The sequence below is a fragment of the Stegodyphus dumicola genome, chromosome 7 (genome assembly GCF_044657685.1).
Source record: "Stegodyphus dumicola isolate Sdum_Otavi_A_Nest chromosome 7, ASM4465768v1".
Classification (NCBI taxonomy): Eukaryota; Metazoa; Arthropoda; class Arachnida; order Araneae; family Eresidae; genus Stegodyphus; species Stegodyphus dumicola.
Genome location: NC_140774.1, coordinates 167,527,356 through 167,547,526, shown reverse-complemented (window position 1 = coordinate 167,547,526; position 20,171 = coordinate 167,527,356).

The following is a 20,171-nucleotide window of genomic DNA, read 5'->3' as shown; positions in this document are numbered from 1 at the left end:
TTTCCGTTTAAGTATTATTTTTAAATTGCGTTTGTTACTTGATGTAACTGGAAATGTTTACATTAAAGGCATGAGAACGCTCAAAATCGTTTTTTTGTGTGTGAAGGAATTACTCTTTTTTGCTTTAAACTGTTTTCTTTTTTAAGTGCATCAGAATTGTGCATTTACTGTAACAGTTTTGCTTTCCCGTTTAAGTATTATTCTTAAATTGCGTTTGTTACTTGATGTAACTAGGCATGTTTACATAACAGGCGTGAGAACGCTCGAAATCGTTTTTTGTGTGCGAATGAATTACTCTTTTTTGCTTTACACTGTTTTCTTTTTAAAGTGAATCAGAATTGTGCATTTACTGTAACAGTTTTGCTTTCCCGTTTCAGTATTATTTTTAAATTGCGTTTGTTACTTGATGTAACTGGAAACGTTTACATTAAAGGCATGAGAACGCTCAAAATCGTTTTTTGTGTGTGAAAGAATTACTCTTTTTTGCTTTAAACTGTTTTCTTTTTAAAGTGCATCAGAATTGTGCATTTACTGTAACAGTTTTGCTTTCCCGTTTCAGTATTATTTTTAAATTGCGTTTGTTACTTGATGTAACTGGAAACGTTTACATGAAATGCGTGAGAACGCTCGAAATCGTTTTTTGTGTGCGAATGAATTACTCTTTTTTGCTTTAGACTGTTTTGTTTTTAAAGTGCATCAGAATTGTGCATTTAATGTAACAGTTTTGCTTTCCCGTTTCAGTATTATTTTTAAATTGCGTTTGTTACTTGATGTAACTGGAAATGTTTACATTAAAGGCATGAGAACGCTCAAAATTGTTTTTTGTGTGTGAAGGAATTACTCTTTTTTGCTTTAAACTGTTTTCTTTTTAAAGTGCATCAGAATTGTGCATTTACAGTAACAGTTTTGCTTTCCCTTTCAGTATTATTTTTAAATTGCGTTTGTTACTTGATGTAACTGGAAATGTTTACATTAAAGGCATGAGAACGCTCAAAATCGTTTTTTGTGTGTGAAGGAATTACTCTTTTTTGCTTTAAACTGTTTTCTTTTTAAAGTGCATCAGAATTGTGCATTTACTGTAACAGTTTTGCTTTCCCGTTTCAGTATTATTTTTAAATTGCGTTTGTTACTTGATGTAACTGGAAATGTTTACATTAAAGGCATGAGAACGCTCAAAATCGTTTTTTGTGTGTGAAGGAATTACTCTTTTTTGCTTTAAACTGTTTTCTTTTTAAAGTGAATCAGAATTGTGCATTTACTGTAACAGTTTTGCTTTCCCGTTTCAGTATTATTTTTAAATTGCGTTTGTTACTTGATGTAACTGGAAATGTTTACATTAAAGGCATGAGAACGCTCAAAATCGTTTTTTGTGTGTGAAGGAATTACTCTTTTTTGCTTTAAACTGTTTTCTTTTTAAAGTGAATCAGAATTGTGCATTTACTGAAACAGTTTTGCTTTCCCGTTTCAGTATTATTTTTAAATTGCGTTTGTTACTTGATGTAACTGGAAATGTTTACACTAAAGGCATGAGAACGCTCAAAATCGTTTTTGTGTGTGAAGGAATTACTCTTTTTTGCTTTAAACTGTTTTCTTTTTAAAGTGAATCAGAATTGTGCATTTACTGTAACAGTTTTGCTTTCCCGTTTCAGTATTATTTTTAAATTGCGTTTGTTACTTGATGTAACTGGAAACGTTTACATTAAAGGCATGAGAACGCTCAAAATCGTTTTTTGTGTGTGAAAGAATTACTCTTTTTTGCTTTAAACTGTTTTCTTTTTAAAGTGCATCAGAATTGTGCATTTACTGTAACAGTTTTGCTTTCCCGTTTCAGTATTATTTTTAAATTGCGTTTGTTACTTGATGTAACTGGAAACGTTTACATGAAATGCGTGAGAACGCTCGAAATCGTTTTTTGTGTGCGAATGAATTACTCTTTTTTGCTTTAGACTGTTTTGTTTTTAAAGTGCATCAGAATTGTGCATTTACTGTAACAGTTTTTTTTCCGTTTAAGTATTATTTTTAAATTGCGTTTGTTACTTGATGTAACTGGAAATGTTTACATTAAAGGCATGAGAACGCTCAAAATCGTTTTTTTGTGTGTGAAGGAATTACTCTTTTTTGCTTTAAACTGTTTTCTTTTTTAAGTGCATGAGAATTGTGCATTTACTGTAACAGTTTTGCTTTCCCGTTTAAGTATTATTTTTAAATTGCGTTTGTTACTTGATGTAACTAGGCATGTTTACATAACAGGCGTGAGAACGCTCGAAATCGTTTTTTGTGTGCGAATGAATTACTCTTTTTTGCTTTACACTGTTTTGTTTTTAAAGTGCATCAGAATTGTGCATTTACTGTAACAGTTTTTTTTTCCGTTTAAGTATTATTTTTAAATTGCGTTTGTTACTTGATGTAACTGGAAATGTTTACATTAAAGGCATGAGAACGCTCAAAATCGTTTTTTGTGTGTGAAGGTATTACTCTTTTTTGCTTTAAACTGATTTCTTTTTAAAGTGCATCAGAATTGTGCATTTACTGTAACAGTTTTGCTTTCCCTTTTCAGTATTAATTTTAAATTGCGTTTGTTACTTGATGTAACTGGAAATGTTTACATTAAAGGCATGAGAACGCTCAAAATCGTTTTTTGTGTGTGAAGGAATTACTCTTTTTTGCTTTAAACTGTTTTCTTTTTTAAGTGCATCAGAATTGTGCATTTACTATAACAGTTTTGCTTTTCCTTTTCAGTATTATTTTTAAATTGCGTTTGTTACTTGATGTAACTAGGCATGTTTACATAAAAGGCGTGAGAACGCTCGAAATCGTTTTTTGTATGCGAATGAATTACTCTATTTTGCTTTAAACTGTTTTCTTTTTAAAGTGCATCAGAATTGTGCATTTACTGTAACAGTTTTGCTTTCCCGTTTCAGTATTATTTTTAAATTGCGTTTGTTACTTGATGTAACTGGAAATGTTTACATTAAAGGCATGAGAACGCTCAAAATCGTTTTTTGTGTGTGAAGGAATTACTCTTTTTTGCTTTAAACTGTTTTCTTTTTAAAGTGCATCAGAATTGTGCATTTACTGTAACAGTTTTGCTTTCCCGTTTCAGTATTATTTTTAAATTGCGTTTGTTACTTGATCTAACTGGAAATGTTTACATTAAAGGCATGAGAACGCTCAAAATCGTTTTTTGTGTGTGAAGGAATTACTCTTTTTTGCTTTAAACTGTTTTCTTTTTAAAGTGCATCAGAATTGTGCATTTACTGTAACAGTTTTGCTTTCCCTTTCAGTATTATTTTTAAATTGCGTTTGTTACTTGATGTAACTGGAAATGTTTACATTAAAGGCATGAGAACGCTCAAAATCGTTTTTTGTGTGTGAAGGAATTACTCTTTTTTGCTTTAAACTGTTTTCTTTTTAAAGTGAATCAGAATTGTGCATTTACTGTAACAGTTTTGCTTTCCCGTTTCAGTATTATTTTTAAATTGCGTTTGTTACTTGATGTAACTGGAAATGTTTACACTAAAGGCATGAGAACGCTCAAAATCGTTTTTTGTGTGTGAAGGAATTACTCTTTTTTGCTTTAAACTGTGTTCTTTTTAAAGTGCATCAGAATTGTGCATTTACTGTAACAGTTTTTTTTTCCGTATAAGTATTATTTTTAAATTGCGTTTGTTACTTGATGTAACTGGAAATGTTTACATTAAAGGCATGAGAACGCTTAAAATCGTTTTTTGTGTGTGAAGGAATTACTCTTTTTTGCTTTAAACTGTTTTCTTTTTAAAGTGCATCAGTATTGTGCATTTACTGTAACAGTTTTGCTTTCCCGTTTCAGTATTATTTTTAAATTGCGTTTGTTACTTGATGTAACTGGAAATGTTTACATTAAAGGCATGAGAACGCTCAAAATCGTTTTTTGTGTGTGAAGGAATTACTCTTTTTTGCTTTAAACTGTTTTCTTTTTAAAGTGCATCAGAATTGTGCATTTACTGTAACAGTTTTGCTTTCCCTTTCAGTATTATTTTTAAATTGCGTTTGTTACTTGATGTAACTGGAAATGTTTACATTAAAGGCATGAGAACGCTCAAAATCGTTTTTTGTGTGTGAAGGAATTACTCTTTTTTGCTTTAAACTGTTTTCTTTTTAAAGTGAATCAGAATTGTGCATTTACTGTAACAGTTTTGCTTTCCCGTTTCAGTATTATTTTTAAATTGCGTTTGTTACTTGATGTAACTGGAAATGTTTACACTAAAGGCATGAGAACGCTCAAAATCGTTTTTTGTGTGTGAAGGAATTACTCTTTTTTGCTTTAAACTGTGTTCTTTTTAAAGTGCATCAGAATTGTGCATTTACTTTAACAGTTTTTTTTCCGAATAAGTATTATATTTAAATTGCGTTTGTTACTTGATGTAACTGGAAATGTTTACATTAAAGGCATGAGAACGCTCAAAATCGTTTTTTTGTGCGTGAAGGAATTACTCTTTTTTGCTTTAAACTGTTTTCTTTTTAAAGTGCATCAGAATTGTGCATTTACTGTAACAGTTTTGCTTTCCCTTTCAGTTTTATTTTTAAATTGCGTTTGTTACTTGATGTAACTGGAAATGTTTACATTAAAGGCATGAGAACGCTCAAAATCGTTTTTTGTGTGTGAAGGAATTACTCTTTTTTGCTTTAAACTGTTTTCTTTTTAAAGTGAATCAGAATTGTGCATTTACTGTAACAGTTTTGCTTTCCCGTTTCAGTATTATTTTTAAATTGCGTTTGTTACTTGATGTAACTGGAAATGTTTACATTAAAGGCATGAGAACGCTCAAAATCGTTTTTTGTGTGTGAAGGAATTACTCTTTTTGCTTTAAACTGTTTTCTTTTTTAAGTGCATCAGAATTGTGCATTTACTATAACAGTTTTGCTTTTCCTTTTCAGTATTATTTTTAAATTGCGTTTGTTACTTGATGTAACTAGGCATGTTTACATAAAAGGCGTGAGAACGCTCGAAATCGTTTTTTGTATGCGAATGAATTACTCTATTTTGCTTTAAACTGTTTTCTTTTTAAAGTGCATCAGAATTGTGCATTTACTGTAACAGTTTTGCTTTCCCGTTTCAGTATTATTTTTAAATTGCGTTTGTTACTTGATGTAACTGGAAATGTTTACATTAAAGGCATGAGAACGCTCAAAATCGTTTTTTGTGTGTGAAGGAATTACTCTTTTTTGCTTTAAACTGTTTTCTTTTTAAAGTGCATCAGAATTGTGCATTTACTGTAACAGTTTTGCTTTCCCGTTTCAGTATTATTTTTAAATTGCGTTTGTTACTTGATCTAACTGGAAATGTTTACATTAAAGGCATGAGAACGCTCAAAATCGTTTTTTGTGTGTGAAGGAATTACTCTTTTTTGCTTTAAACTGTTTTCTTTTTAAAGTGCATCAGAATTGTGCATTTACTGTAACAGTTTTGCTTTCCCTTTCAGTATTATTTTTAAATTGCGTTTGTTACTTGATGTAACTGGAAATGTTTACATTAAAGGCATGAGAACGCTCAAAATCGTTTTTTGTGTGTGAAGGAATTACTCTTTTTTGCTTTAAACTGTTTTCTTTTTAAAGTGAATCAGAATTGTGCATTTACTGTAACAGTTTTGCTTTCCCGTTTCAGTATTATTTTTAAATTGCGTTTGTTACTTGATGTAACTGGAAATGTTTACACTAAAGGCATGAGAACGCTCAAAATCGTTTTTTGTGTGTGAAGGAATTACTCTTTTTTGCTTTAAACTGTTTTCTTTTTAAAGTGAATCAGAATTGTGCATTTACTGTAACAGTTTTGCTTTCCCGTTTCAGTATTATTTTTAAATTGCGTTTGTTACTTGATGTAACTGGAAATGTTTACATTAAAGGCATGAGAACGCTCAAAATCGTTTTTTGTGTGTGAAGGAATTACTCTTTTTTGCTTTAAACTGTTTTCTTTTTAAAGTGCATCAGAATTGTGCATTTACAGTAACAGTTTTGCTTTCCCTTTCAGTATTATTTTTAAATTGCGTTTGTTACTTGATGTAACTGGAAATGTTTACATTAAAGGCATGAGAACGCTCAAAATCGTTTTTTGTGTGTGAAGGAATTACTCTTTTTTGCTTTAAACTGTTTTCTTTTTAAAGTGCATCAGAATTGTGCATTTACTGTAACAGTTTTGCTTTCCCTTTCAGTATTATTTTTAAATTGCGTTTGTTACTTGATGTAACTGGAAATGTTTACATTAAAGGCATGAGAACGCTCAAAATCGTTTTTTGTGTGTGAAGGAATTACTCTTTTTTGCTTTAAACTGTTTTCTTTTTAAAGTGAATCAGAATTGTGCATTTACTGTAACAGTTTTGCTTTCCCGTTTCAGTATTATTTTTAAATTGCGTTTGTTACTTGATGTAACTGGAAATGTTTACACTAAAGGCATGAGAACGCTCAAAATCGTTTTTTGTGTGTGAAGGAATTACTCTTTTTTGCTTTAAACTGTGTTCTTTTTAAAGTGCATCAGAATTGTGCATTTACTGTAACAGTTTTTTTTTCCGAATAAGTATTATATTTAAATTGCGTTTGTTACTTGATGTAACTGGAAATGTTTACATTAAAGGCATGAGAACGCTCAAAATCGTTTTTTGTGCGTGAAGGAATTACTCTTTTTTGCTTTAAACTGTTTTCTTTTTAAAGTGCATCAGAATTGTGCATTTACTGTAACAGTTTTGCTTTCCCTTTCAGTATTATTTTTAAATTGCGTTTGTTACTTGATGTAACTGGAAATGTTTACATTAAAGGCATGAGAACGCTCAAAATCGTTTTTTGTGTGTGAAGGAATTACTCTTTTTTGCTTTAAACTGTTTTCTTTTTAAAGTGAATCAGAATTGTGCATTTACTGTAACAGTTTTGCTTTCCCGTTTCAGTATTATTTTTAAATTGCGTTTGTTACTTGATGTAACTGGAAATGTTTACATTAAAGGCATGAGAACGCTCAAAATCGTTTTTTGTGTGTGAAGGAATTACTCTTTTTGCTTTAAACTGTTTTCTTTTTAAAGTGAATCAGAATTGTGCATTTACTGTAACAGTTTTGCTTTCCCGTTTCAGTATTATTTTTAAATTGCGTTTGTTACTTGATGTAACTGGAAATGTTTACATTAAAGGCATGAGAACGCTCAAAATCGTTTTTTGTGTGTGAAGGAGTTACTCTTTTTTGCTTTAAACTGTTTTCTTTTTAAAGTGAATCAGAATTGTGCATTTACTGTAACAGTTTTGCTTTCCCGTTTCAGTATTATTTTTAAATTGCGTTTGTTACTTGATGTAACTGGAAATGTTTACACCAAAGGCATGAGAACGCTCAAAATCGTTTTTTGTGTGTGAAGGAATTACTCTTTTTTGCTTTAAACTGTGTTCTTTTTAAAGTGCATCAGAATTGTGCATTTACTGTAACAGTTTTTTTTTCCGTATAAGTATTATTTTTAAATTGCGTTTGTTACTTGATGTAACTGGAAATGTTTACATTAAAGGCATGAGAACGCTCAAAATCGTTTTTTGTGCGTGAAGGAATTACTCTTTTTTGCTTTAAACTGTTTTCTTTTTAAAATGCATCAGAATTGTGCATTTACTGTAACAGTTTTGCTTTCCCTTTCAGTATTATTTTTAAATTGCGTTTGTTACTTGATGTAACTGGAAATGTTTACATTAAAGGCATGAGAACGCTCAAAATCGTTTTTTGTGTGTGAAGGAATTACTCTTTTTTGCTTTAAACTGTTTTCTTTTTAAAGTGAATCAGAATTGTGCATTTACTGTAACAGTTTTGCTTTCCCGTTTCAGTATTATTTTTAAATTGCGTTTGTTACTTGATGTAACTGGAAATGTTTACATTAAAGGCATGAGAACGCTCAAAATCGTTTTTTGTGTGTGAAGGAATTACTCTTTTTTGCTTTAAACTGTTTTCTTTTTAAAGTGCATCAGAATTGTGCATTTACTGTAACAGTTTTGCTTTCCCGTTTCAGTATTATTTTTAAATTGCGTTTGTTACTTGATGTAACTGGAAATGTTTACATTAAAGGCATGAGAACGCTCAAAATCGTTTTTTGTGTGTGAAGGAATTACTCTTTTTTGCTTTAAACTGTTTTCTTTTTAAAGTGCATCAGAATTGTGCATTTACTGTAACAGTTTTTTTTCCGTTTAAGTATTATTTTTAAATTACGTTTGTTACTTGATGTAACTGGAAATGTTTACATTAAAGGCATGAGAACGCTCAAAATCGTTTTTTGTGTGTGAAGGAATTACTCTTTTTTGCTTTAAACTGTTTTCTTTTTTAAGTGCATCAGAATTGTGCATTTACTGTAACAGTTTTGCTTTCCCGTTTTAGTATTATTTTTAAATTGCGTTTGTTACTTGATGTATCTGGAAATGATTACATTGAATTCATGAGAACGCTCAGAATCTTTTTTTGTGTGCGAAGGAATTACTCTTTTTTGCTTTACACTGTTTTGTTTTAAGGTAGTTTTAAGGGGTTTTGATTATCATTAAGTGTAATTTCATGAACCTGACCTTATATAAAGCTTATAATTTTTAAACTAATTTAATAACCGATTTCTGGAAAAGCAATATGTTATTATAGCTTTAATGCTGCTTTTAATTCTTTTTTAATTTAATGAGCCTTTGTTATTAGCCTTTGATACCTTATTCGTATTACATTACGTAGAGATATTAACTGTTTATGATACTCGTGAAAAAATTTCGTAAATATTTAAAGGCGTTTTATTCGAAGCATTTTCAGTTCTAAATGCAGCTGAGTTGCTATGAATAAATAAGCAACAATATGAAATCAACTTTTCTATGGCAATTAAGTCAATTCGTATTTTAAATATTACTTAAGTATCAAAATTATTTTGTATTAATAAAACGTTTTTCGTTGGCCAAACTTAAAACTCATGAGTAGGAAATGAAGGAGATTATTGGACTTTTATTCAACCAAATTATTTCTGAAGATAATAGATGTATTGCTAAGCTTTGGGAATATAATTTGCCATCCGACAGGAATTACTCTGTCGTTTGGGGTTCACTATATTATTTTCCTGAAAGGTGGTCTCCAGTACCAAAGGATTTAACGTTTTTAATTTCAAGCGTAGAGGACATAAAAGAGTCTCTCATAGCTGAATAACATAACGAAGTTTAGAATGTTGAAAAGAAGAAAGATCCCCCCCCCCTGAAGAAAAGGAACTTCGTGATTATATTCTTCAAAATTCAATGAATTTTCTTATAAAAGCATTGTCAGTCCCTGTTTGAAATTTTAGTTACGAATAGAGTTCAAAAAATTATTTTCTATAGTTTCAAAAATAAAAGACTAAATTAATGCTTTTTTTTTTCTAATTTTATTTATTGATTTATTTTGCAGTCAGATAATCCGAGTTTTAACAACGCTAATAAAATGTGTTTCCACATTGTTATGTCTTTTAAACATAATTATGACATTTGTACTCTTGCGTTAGTATAACAAAATAAAACATTTTAAAGTAATTTATACATATTTTATTTTACATATTATAATAATTATTTATTTATCCATATTATAATTATTTTTAAATAATGTACATAATATTTAAAAAAATCTGAACGGTTTCAGATTTTAAATTACGTTCAAAGGGGCGTTTTTATAACGTTATATGTGTTACCTTTATTTGTTAATTTGTTCTTTGCACTTAAGCCATAAAAATTAGTCCAACAGCAGTTCTCTCAAAATAATTTTTAAATGAGCATGACTTTAGAATTTCCGATACATACTTCCGCGTGCTGGAGATAAAAGTTTTTTCCTCCGTAAAGTGTTGCCATTGCTCGCTTTTAAATCGTTGAGTTTGTCAATCAAAAATTCGTTAAAGTTTTACAAAATATGGAATTGATAATAAAACAAATTCCAAATTTTAAATTTGGGCTTTCGGATGCCCATATTCGCAGTAGGCATACGTCATTCAAAACTGGATGGCTCTAGGTACCGTTGTTTTATCACAGTACAAGAAACATACATACACTTAAGCAGATTCTTCATTATTTAATTTCTTCAAACATAATACAAAACGACAATATTTGGTGGCAACTATTTGAAAAGTGATACAGCTTTTTAAAGTTCTCAACGCAAAATCGCAAAAGGTAAACAATAGTCCTTCAGGGACAAAGCCCGCTTGGACTAATAATTTAATTGCATTGTATCAACGAGTTTTCGTTAGACAAGTTTCTACATCTACTGCCCGCTAATGTTGGCCACATTAAAAACTGAATGAATTTTAAAAATTTCTGATGTTAATTCATTTTATTTCTACGAAAGAAAATAATTAGGTATCTAATGAGCCATTCGCCAAATATCAATCTGATATCTGTAAAAAATTTGGAATTTGCTAGTCTTTCTTTGAAATTATGACAAATTCGCTATTTCGAGCAGTGAAAATGAAATTGGAAGTAGAATTATATTACTCTTTTATACATTTTTGAAATGTTACAAAATTATTTAAACAGAAATGCAATTAAACGGAACAGTTTAAACTTTATTTAATATTCGTCGTTTGAAAATATATTATTTTTCTGGTAATTAAAGAAATTAATTTCTGCTTATTTAATGATGCTAATACTAAATTAATTTAACTAAATTAATTAAAGCACTTGTTTTATCTTCATTTCGATGTGTTTTAAATTAAATCCGAAAGGAAACACAAATTATTTTCAAAGGTCTAAAATAAAAAGACCTTTGCAATTAATTAACTTTCTTAATGTATTTTGGGGCCAAAACTTCAGCAGAATATAAAGTCACCGTCTGATGCTTTCTTTGCTCTGTGAGAATTATTGTAACGCGAAACAAATCTAAAAACATTTCTCTTGCACACTTAAAGTTTTAATCTTCATTCAAAGAAATGAATCTAGGGAGCATTATTTGTTGAGTATGTAAGGATCTTGACATCGTCTCAAATAGGTCTTCCTCTTTTGCGAGCTCGGTATATTAATGACATCTGCAATGCCGTGTACTGTTGTTAAACTGAAATGAAAGATGCACTTCAGCGCTTTTATTGTCTAGTGGCAGTGCACACAACTGAAGAGTTTTTGGCTATTCAGATGCTGTATTTAAACCAAGAAATAGTGGAGATAAAAAGTGCCCAGATTTAGTTTCCTGGTGAATCACAAACTTTATCACATCAAATACACCGTAAATTTACCATCCGTTAAAAGTTATATGAAATGAAAATATTTCTCAATTGATCACCATAATTTGATCCATGTCTATTTTGATAGTCTCGTTAGGGTTTTTGTATTTATTTAGCTATTTTTAGTAGAATTTGTAATTAAAATTGTTTTATATTCCCGTGCAATGCAGCACGAGACTTATTTGGAAAGAAAGCTACCCCAGAAAAATTGAAATACAAGAGCATGCGCATTTAACATTTTAATAAATAGCTATCTCGTAATTGTACACTTTTGCTGTACAGAAAAATCGAGAAAATACCAGATTGCTCTCGTGCATAATTAAAAAGCTTATAAAAGCTGAAGAAAAACATCTCAGTTCAGTTGCTTACTGAGTACTTATTATTGATTGTAGCAAATTCGCGGTGAAATCGGATTACCTTTCTCAGTACATTCAATCCATTACGAACCCTACGCACGCATCAATATGTTTAACTGCAGTATCATCTATTTTTACGAATGCTACAATTTCCCACATATATACACGAATTTTATATTATATTTATAAATCAACTTTTAACAGTGTCTCATAATGAGGTACACCTGTTACTATATTTTCAATTTCCATTCAATCACGCCGTCGGATTAGCCTTTATCGATCCCAATTAGCAGATACAGTGTAGTCTCGATTATCCGGGTACGAATTATCCCGCTTGCGGATTATCCGTGCTTGGCGGTGGTAAACTTCCAAGAAAATGTCGATCGGGAAGACATCGAGAAATGGTTCAATGGCGACTCGATTGAACTATGGTTTTAAATCCTTGAGTGATGCGAATATAATTTCAAATGCCTTAAAATTCAGAAGAGAAAGATAATAATATTGAAAATACAAGCGAAGAACCTGCTGAGTCCGAGATACATTAATCCCTAGATAGCAATGATTCCGTTGAAACACTATCGGATTTCGTCGACTAAAGGAGACTCGAACGCACAGATAGAATAGCACTTGAAAATGTGCGCAGTGAAATTCGAAATATTTAAACGATCTCTAAAACAACGTAAAAGATATAGATTTTTTTAAAGAAATAAGTACATACTTTATATGTATGGAAGCTAATAGCTTCGATACTATCCGTATTTTTCAATTATCCGTGATCTACTTTGCTTTCATTATCCCAGATAATCGTAGTTAGCATATTATACTATTAGCTCATATTAAGTTGAAAACTTCGGTGAGCAAATTCTTTATCCAGTATCATAGTCCTCCCGCCGAGTTCTTGTGTTGAAAGTGAATAGCAAGTCCACTGACAAGAAGAAGATCCGATCTTTTAGAATTAGCAGATAAGTGTATTATTATATTAGCTTATGTTAAGTTGAAAGTAAGATACATTTTATGCATTATCATATGCAATGAAATATCACATCCCTCCCTCCTCGGAACTCAATCTCACATTCTCATTTCGAACAACCCAAGGTCTACTATTAAAGCTATCCTTATCACCACTAGAGTAATAAATTCCTTAACTTTGCAGTATCTTTGAAAGCAATATTATATCTTATTTCATTTTTCTTACATATTTTATAACCTAATTGAAATAGCGTAAAATTTTTGAAACAACCAACAAAATAAGTACTAGATTTATATCCGAGATCCAATTTCAACCAGAATACAATTTATTATATCTATAATAAACGTAACGAAAAACAGTATGGAAGCTTTTGCAGATAAGAAAACTTTTGCACTCTTTTCTGGTTTAAGTTTTCTTTTCCAACGTAACTCTGTTTCACTTCTCCGCATTATTAATTTACATATGAATAATTTTTATATGAATTTAAATTATTTTGTATGTTTTAAATGCGAAAATCAATTGCAATAATTTATTGTTATTTTTTTCTTATTTTTTAGCAATTTTTGTTTCATTTCTATTTGTTTATTTTTTTTACAATTAATTATTTTATCATTTTTTGATGCCCGGTAGACGTCTGGAAATTTCTTTATTACATTCCTGATCCGTTTACATAACTGTCCTGCTTATTCTTCCTCTCTCCATATATATATATATATATTTACACACTCTATAGTATGAAATGTTCCGCACCAAGGTAGAGTTATCCGCATGGGGCAAAATTGCATATTCCCATATCTTACGAACATGTAAATGATGAAATTTTGGTGGACAATGACTGAGTAGCTGGAGCTGCAGCGCACGGCACGGAGCATGCAAATGGTGTATAAAACAGAAGATATTCAAATGCTAAGGCATAACTTCAATATGAATGAGATTCCGTCAACCCGCTTGGAATATAACAGAGCCTGATAGATGGGTTAGCACAATATAAGCAAAAGCCATTATTTGAGGAAGGACGAACAGTTCGACTCAAGGATGCAGGACGATGAAATCGCAGGGCCGCTAGACATTTGGGTTGGAGCGAGTGGCCAAAATACTAAACCATGACCATACATAGCGTTAAGAAGGTAATGCTTAACCGAGAATGACGACAGAACCCGAAAACAGAGTGATCATCCGATAAATGTTTGCAGCCCTATCTTTATCAACGATCTGATGTGTAACCGATATAGCACTAACTGCAATAATCACTGATAAGCTATTTAGTTCACTCCTATATTTAGTTCACTCGTGACTTAAGCTCCTTAAGTCACGGAGGCCATTGCGTGGACAGCGTCCCACCACTGTCAACCACCAGCACGTTTGCAGAGGCACCGGTTGTGTTCGACTTTGGGCGATATCGGGCGATAAATTAGAATTGTTTCAGTGATGAGACTATCAGAAATGACTACTATTCCGAGTTGAGCCCCGATGATCAGCAAAGATGTGTCTCGAGATATCCAGACCTGTAGTGCGCTATTCATCTGACTGTCATTGGCCACACAACCCGACATATGGGAGTTACGATATAGAGTGCCATATCATTTGATAGTCGCTCTCCTTTGTTTGTCATATATGACACTCTTACAGCATAGCGGTACATCGACACGATTTTATACGTTCCCTTTCTACACTCCGTAATGCTGACCTTTCACGGACACCTGGGCTTATATTTATTAATGCCTGACCGCACACGGCACACTTCTCATCTTGCTTCTCCCTACCTGGCATTTTTGCCAAATATCTTGCCAATAGAGCACATTTCGTCTCTGATCAGCGGGCGTGTTTTACTGTTCCTGGATGCACAAGCTGTGCCGGAAAATAGCTTGTAATAAGGGCAAAGGAGAGACAGGTATTATTGATTTATTTGTGTTACGTTTCTTGGAAAAAATTATACAATCTTATGATACCCTTACAGTTTTATTTTCAAATACGTCTTCTTCACATCTGCCGATTTTCGTCCCGCACAGAAAACTCCTACTTGGTGAGTCACTGATTATGTTATAGAGTATATGTATGCGTGAGATAAAAATATGTCAATCGAAATTCTAACTTTGGTTTACAGTAGCCCTTTATTCCCCATTTTAATTTTGATACGTTCCCTTTCTATGTTAATAAAGAACAACTGCTTATCATAAATCGCTCAAACTCCGTTTCTTTTAGATTAATCTGTCATATGATCCTAATATAACGATACTGGCGTAGGAACGTATATAAACGCTTCAGAAAATAAAAACTCACTCAGAATTGAAACCTTCTATTTAGATCCGGTTTAAGGGCTCTGTAGCACCCACAGTTGCAGGAATCCTGATTTTCACTGGTAATTCCACCATACGCAAACGTTAATAAAATTAGGCTTAATTTCTCTTTAAATAATACTTTTGTACTTTAATTTTTGTAAATATCACACGCAGTGAAATTTCAGTTCTACAATTTGAAAATAACGCCTCAAAAATCTCAGCTGTGGTTCTTTTATCAGAATGTTTATAATTTTACCAACGAATCGACTCTGCGTCATTGCCTTCAGTCCAAAGGATTTGAAACTCACATTCAGGTTCCTTGCTTCAGACGTAATGGTCCGACAGCGCTGTCTCTGTGAATGACTTCAACGCTACCCATGTGGAAGATCCTCAAAAGTCCAATGGATATTGTTATTTCAGTATGAGAATCAAAAAAGCGAACAAGTTATCCATGCGAACTAGACAATCGTAAAATGTTTGATTTCCTCAGTTTGTTTACTAATGTAGCGTTTTCGCCTTTTCCTACTTTCTGAAATAAACATTTTCGCTTTTTTCTGTTGTACAAATTTACGTTCATTGAAGAAAATCAAATAGAAAAATGGAGTTTTTCAAAAATATTTTTTAATTGAGATTTCCTTTTATTTGATAACAGATATTTATTGTTTTCAGTTTGAGGTGAAGGTATTAATTTTATTTATAAGAGGATGATAAATATTTACCGTGTATTCCATCGTAAAACGCCGGATATAAAAATGCTAGATTAAAAATATAGAAAAATAGGCATATAATAGTTACGTTTTTACATATACGTTTTATTTAAAAGAAATGACATACCTTTTGAACTTAAAAGCATTTCATTATCGGATACATGAAAAGTTCGTCACATTTGTCTTCCGTTACATCTTCAGGCACATTATCGGTTTCTGTTTCATGTTCAACATCACTGCTACTCTCATCCACAAATAAATAATCATTATCTGGCCCGTCTTTCACCAACACCAAATATCCTTGCTGCAGCACGATTTCCGTTTCAATCGCAAACTGAATAATTTTGCATTTGAAACCAGCACTGAGTTGCTTCGTTTCACAGGAGCCTTATTTACTACTAAAGAAACGCCTATTATAGTTTAACTAAAACCTTTGATGTTCACTTCAAAATCTCGGCTTCAAATGTCCACAGAAAGAAAAAACATCTGAATCATCATTCCGCGAATTCTTTCGAGTTGAAAGTGAATTCTTACTCCAAGTTTCACTGCACTTTTCTCGAAATCCTAGAATAGCATTCTTTCAGACACTTGCATTGAATACAATGCATCCTCTTTACATGTATATGTACTCCCTTAAGCATTTAATACACACAAATATTGTTCCCCTTACGCTTTTCAGTTCGGTATACCATTGTTCGAAAAGCTAGGAAAAATCTTCGAATTACTGTTCTCAAAAGATAAGAGCGCATGTATCTTTTAGGTTACTTCGTAAGAAATTGGGTGCGCTTTATACCACAAATATACTTAAAAATTAAAAATATACAGTGTCTCACAAAAGTGATGGGACACTTGTGCTTTACGAAAGGAAACTGTAGTAAAATAAATTTAAAAAACATGTAAAATTTTTTCTGAGGGTTGTTTCATACTTAAATTTAGTAACAATTATTACATAACATATATTTTCTCAAAATATTAAAATAGTAATTTAACAAAAATACAATTGTTTAGAACGGAGCAAAAAATGGCTCAAGTAAGTGATGGGACACTTACTTTTCCATCAAATATTTATCCAAAAATTTTACTTCTTAAAATCTTCTAATATTTTGTTGGATTTCCTTTTACTTTTAAAATGTGATTTAATCTTCTTGGGATGGATTCGACTAATTTTTTTGTGATTTCTGGAGTGATTTTACCATATTCTTCTTGAAGCAACGATTTTAATTGTTGTTTTGAAGAAATGGTGTGTTTGCGAATTCTTGATCCCAATTCTTGCCAAATATTCTCTATGTGATTTAAGTCTGGAGATTGTGGTGGTGTTTTTATTATTTCAGGACAGTTATACAGCAGCCAGAGTCTAACGTTCAAAGGAATGTGCTTGGGGTCATTGTCCTGGTAGAATTTAAAATCGTTATGAAGGATCAATTTTCGTGTTGAAGATTTCAAATTTTGATTTAAAATGTCAATATACTTGTACTGATCCATTATACTGTCAATAAAAACAAGATTACCAACTCCAGCGGACGACATACACCCCCATACCATAACTCCTCCTCCACCATGTTTTAATGTTGGCACCACGTTCTGTTTGCGAAATTCTTTCCTGGGTTTTATCCACACCAAGATTCTACCGTCAGAACCAAATATATTAAATTTACTCTCATCAGCAAATATAACTTCATTCCAGTAATCAGAGTTCTTATTTATGTTGGATTTTGCGAAAGCCAGTCTGAGTTTTCTATTCTTTCCACTTACGAAGAATTTTTTCCCGGCTGCTCTACCGTGATATCCAAAAGAACGAATTACTCTTCTAATAGTCTCAGGATTAACAATTATTCCATATAATGCTTGTTCAGCAGCAACTTTAGGAGCACTCATTCTTGGATTTTTTTAAATATTTTGAACAATAATTCGCTCTATTCCATTGGATAGCTTTGATGGTCGGCCAGGTCTTCTTTTATCCTGAATCATATGATTCTTTTTATATCGTTTAATGATATTGAAAACTGTTCAATGACTCATGTTAACGGTTTCAGCAGTTTCTCTAATAAATTTTTCATGTTCAATATGCAAATTAATAACTAATTTTCGAATTTCAGGCAAAGTTTCTTTTCGTTTAGCATTCATGGCTGCACAGAGCTAAAAAACACAAAAATTCCAAAACAAACTGGAGAGAAAGACTGTAGACGAAACTAGTCCTGTGAAAATTTTGTAAATATAACGCTGATTTTTGTTGTTTGACTTCTGAATTAGTATTTATTCGGCGTGTTATTGTGTCTTAATTGTAGACGATTTTATAAATTATTGCTTATTGCTTTTGAGTTAAAATAAAAACCCCAAAAAATATTTTTATTGTAGTACGTCGTAGTATCTAATGGTGTCCCATCACTTATGTGAGCCATTTTTTGCTCCGTTCTAAACAATTGTATTTTTATTAAATTATTATTTTAATATTTTGCGAAAATGTATGTTATGTAATAATTGTTACTAAATTTAAGTATGAAACACACCCACAAAATATTTTGACAGGTTTTATTAATTTATTTTATTACAGTTTCCTTTTGTAAAGCACAAGTGTCCCATCACTTCTGTGAGACACTGTATATATATAACAGGAAATTATAGATGCGCGTTATACACCGGTTTCACGCCGGAAAATACGGTAGTTGAATTTTATAACATTTCTGCCGTTATTGAACGTAAAGGTATATAAAAAATGAAGTGTGAAAATAGCCCCTCGAAAAAATATTAAGATCCTATATAAGGCGGTGAAATATTTCTATATTTTAAACTATTTTATATTTTTAGAATTTTAAAATGCTAATATTGTTTTAAAGTGTTATAGACTGTAATTTATAATTTTCATATTGCGAGTTTATTATTATTATTTTCTTTTCCGTCGTCATCATCTTCAGAGTAAAAGTTCCTGGCTTTAATTATATTAAATGTATAATTCCTGTTTATTTTTCATTGATTTCTACATTAATTAAAGCCAAAATCATGTATATATGTTACGGTGAAACACCGAAATCTGGAGAATGTCGACTTTCACCGGTGAATGTCAACATTCACATAGTCTCTTGGTGTATGTCCGAAATATTTTCCAAATACTCTTATTTCTGACTTACACCGGTCAATGTCGACATTCACCATGTACTAATGGTGAATGTTGAACATATAACAATATTATATTTTCTTCTCCGTCATTCAGTCGCGAATAAACGCACTTGAGACTTGAAATAAGAACTTAAGAACATGAGAACCTAAAACACACAATACATTCAAAATGAGAAAGGAAAATAATAGAAGTTAAACCTTACTTAATTATACAGTACGTTCTAAATGAAAAAATAAAATAACAGTAATAAAAAATTTACTAAATTATGTGATTCAAATCTTATTTATTGCAACAACTTAAACTATTATGGCACTTTATGACCTCTCTTTTCGACTTTCACCAGAGCATATCTGTGATTGTCGACATACACCGGTGAGGGTCCGAATATACAAGAATGTAGTGAATTATTCGGTCTGTTACCGACGTATCTGGTGAATGTTGATATTCTCCGGTGAAAGTCGACATTCTCCAATTTCGGTCTTTCACGATAACATATATATATAATAAATGAAAATCTTGAAAATCGGAACAAAAAAGAAAATGCCGTAAAAATACTTAAAGACCAAACCTATTTTCTCTATGAAACATAATAAACTGATAAAACACAAAGCAAATAAATAAATAAATATATATATATTTACACCAAAGGATTAATTATTACCATCTGTTTTTCTTGCTCGTTTCGCATTATAAAAAATTTTGTGCTATTTACAGCAACAACTTTTCATGCTTCTTCCGTTCCGCATTGGAGATTAATAATTGTCAAAATGGTCCATAAAATAAAGTTCCGATTTAATTTTATAATTACACAATACATAATTACGTAAATACTAAAATTACGTAATGCTAAAATTATGTACATTTGTAACATTTTCAGATACATAAAAAATTATAATTTTTTTAATACTTCATCTCATGTATAATTTTGCATGCATGTGTAATTTTTCTAATTCTAATAACTAAATAATGTTATGCGAGTGTGAAGCAGTTTATAAGATAAATTTCTCTATTAGAATATATTTGAAATATATTCGGAATAGAATTCCAGTTGATAATATATATGTATATTTTTAACATACGTTGAGCAGTTTTTTTACGGTAGGTATGATTCGATATTAATGGGATATATTGTGAATAAAAAGTTCAAAGGAAAATTAGTAGTTATGAAAATAAATGTATTTAAAAACGTAATTTTCAATCATAAGTTATTTTTCTCATACATAAAATCTGAAGTCATTATTAAATTTTAAATGTGTAATGTGTACTTTTATACAGACCCCATCATACGTTTTAAGTATGAAAAAATATTTGTACCTCTTTTACGCAAACTTTACAAAAGTAGAAAAAAATACTATTACTTCTACTTAAAGTTCCTTACATTTCATACATAAAATGAGACTCATAACCAACAATTAAATACAAAATCCTAAACACATACATTATTTTCTCAGTATTAAAATGACAAGCGCTGAAAATATTATTTGGGAAAAATAGCACTGAAGCACTATGCAGAACTCAAACACCTCAAGCATAAAATATATGTATTTAGTGCTCGAGA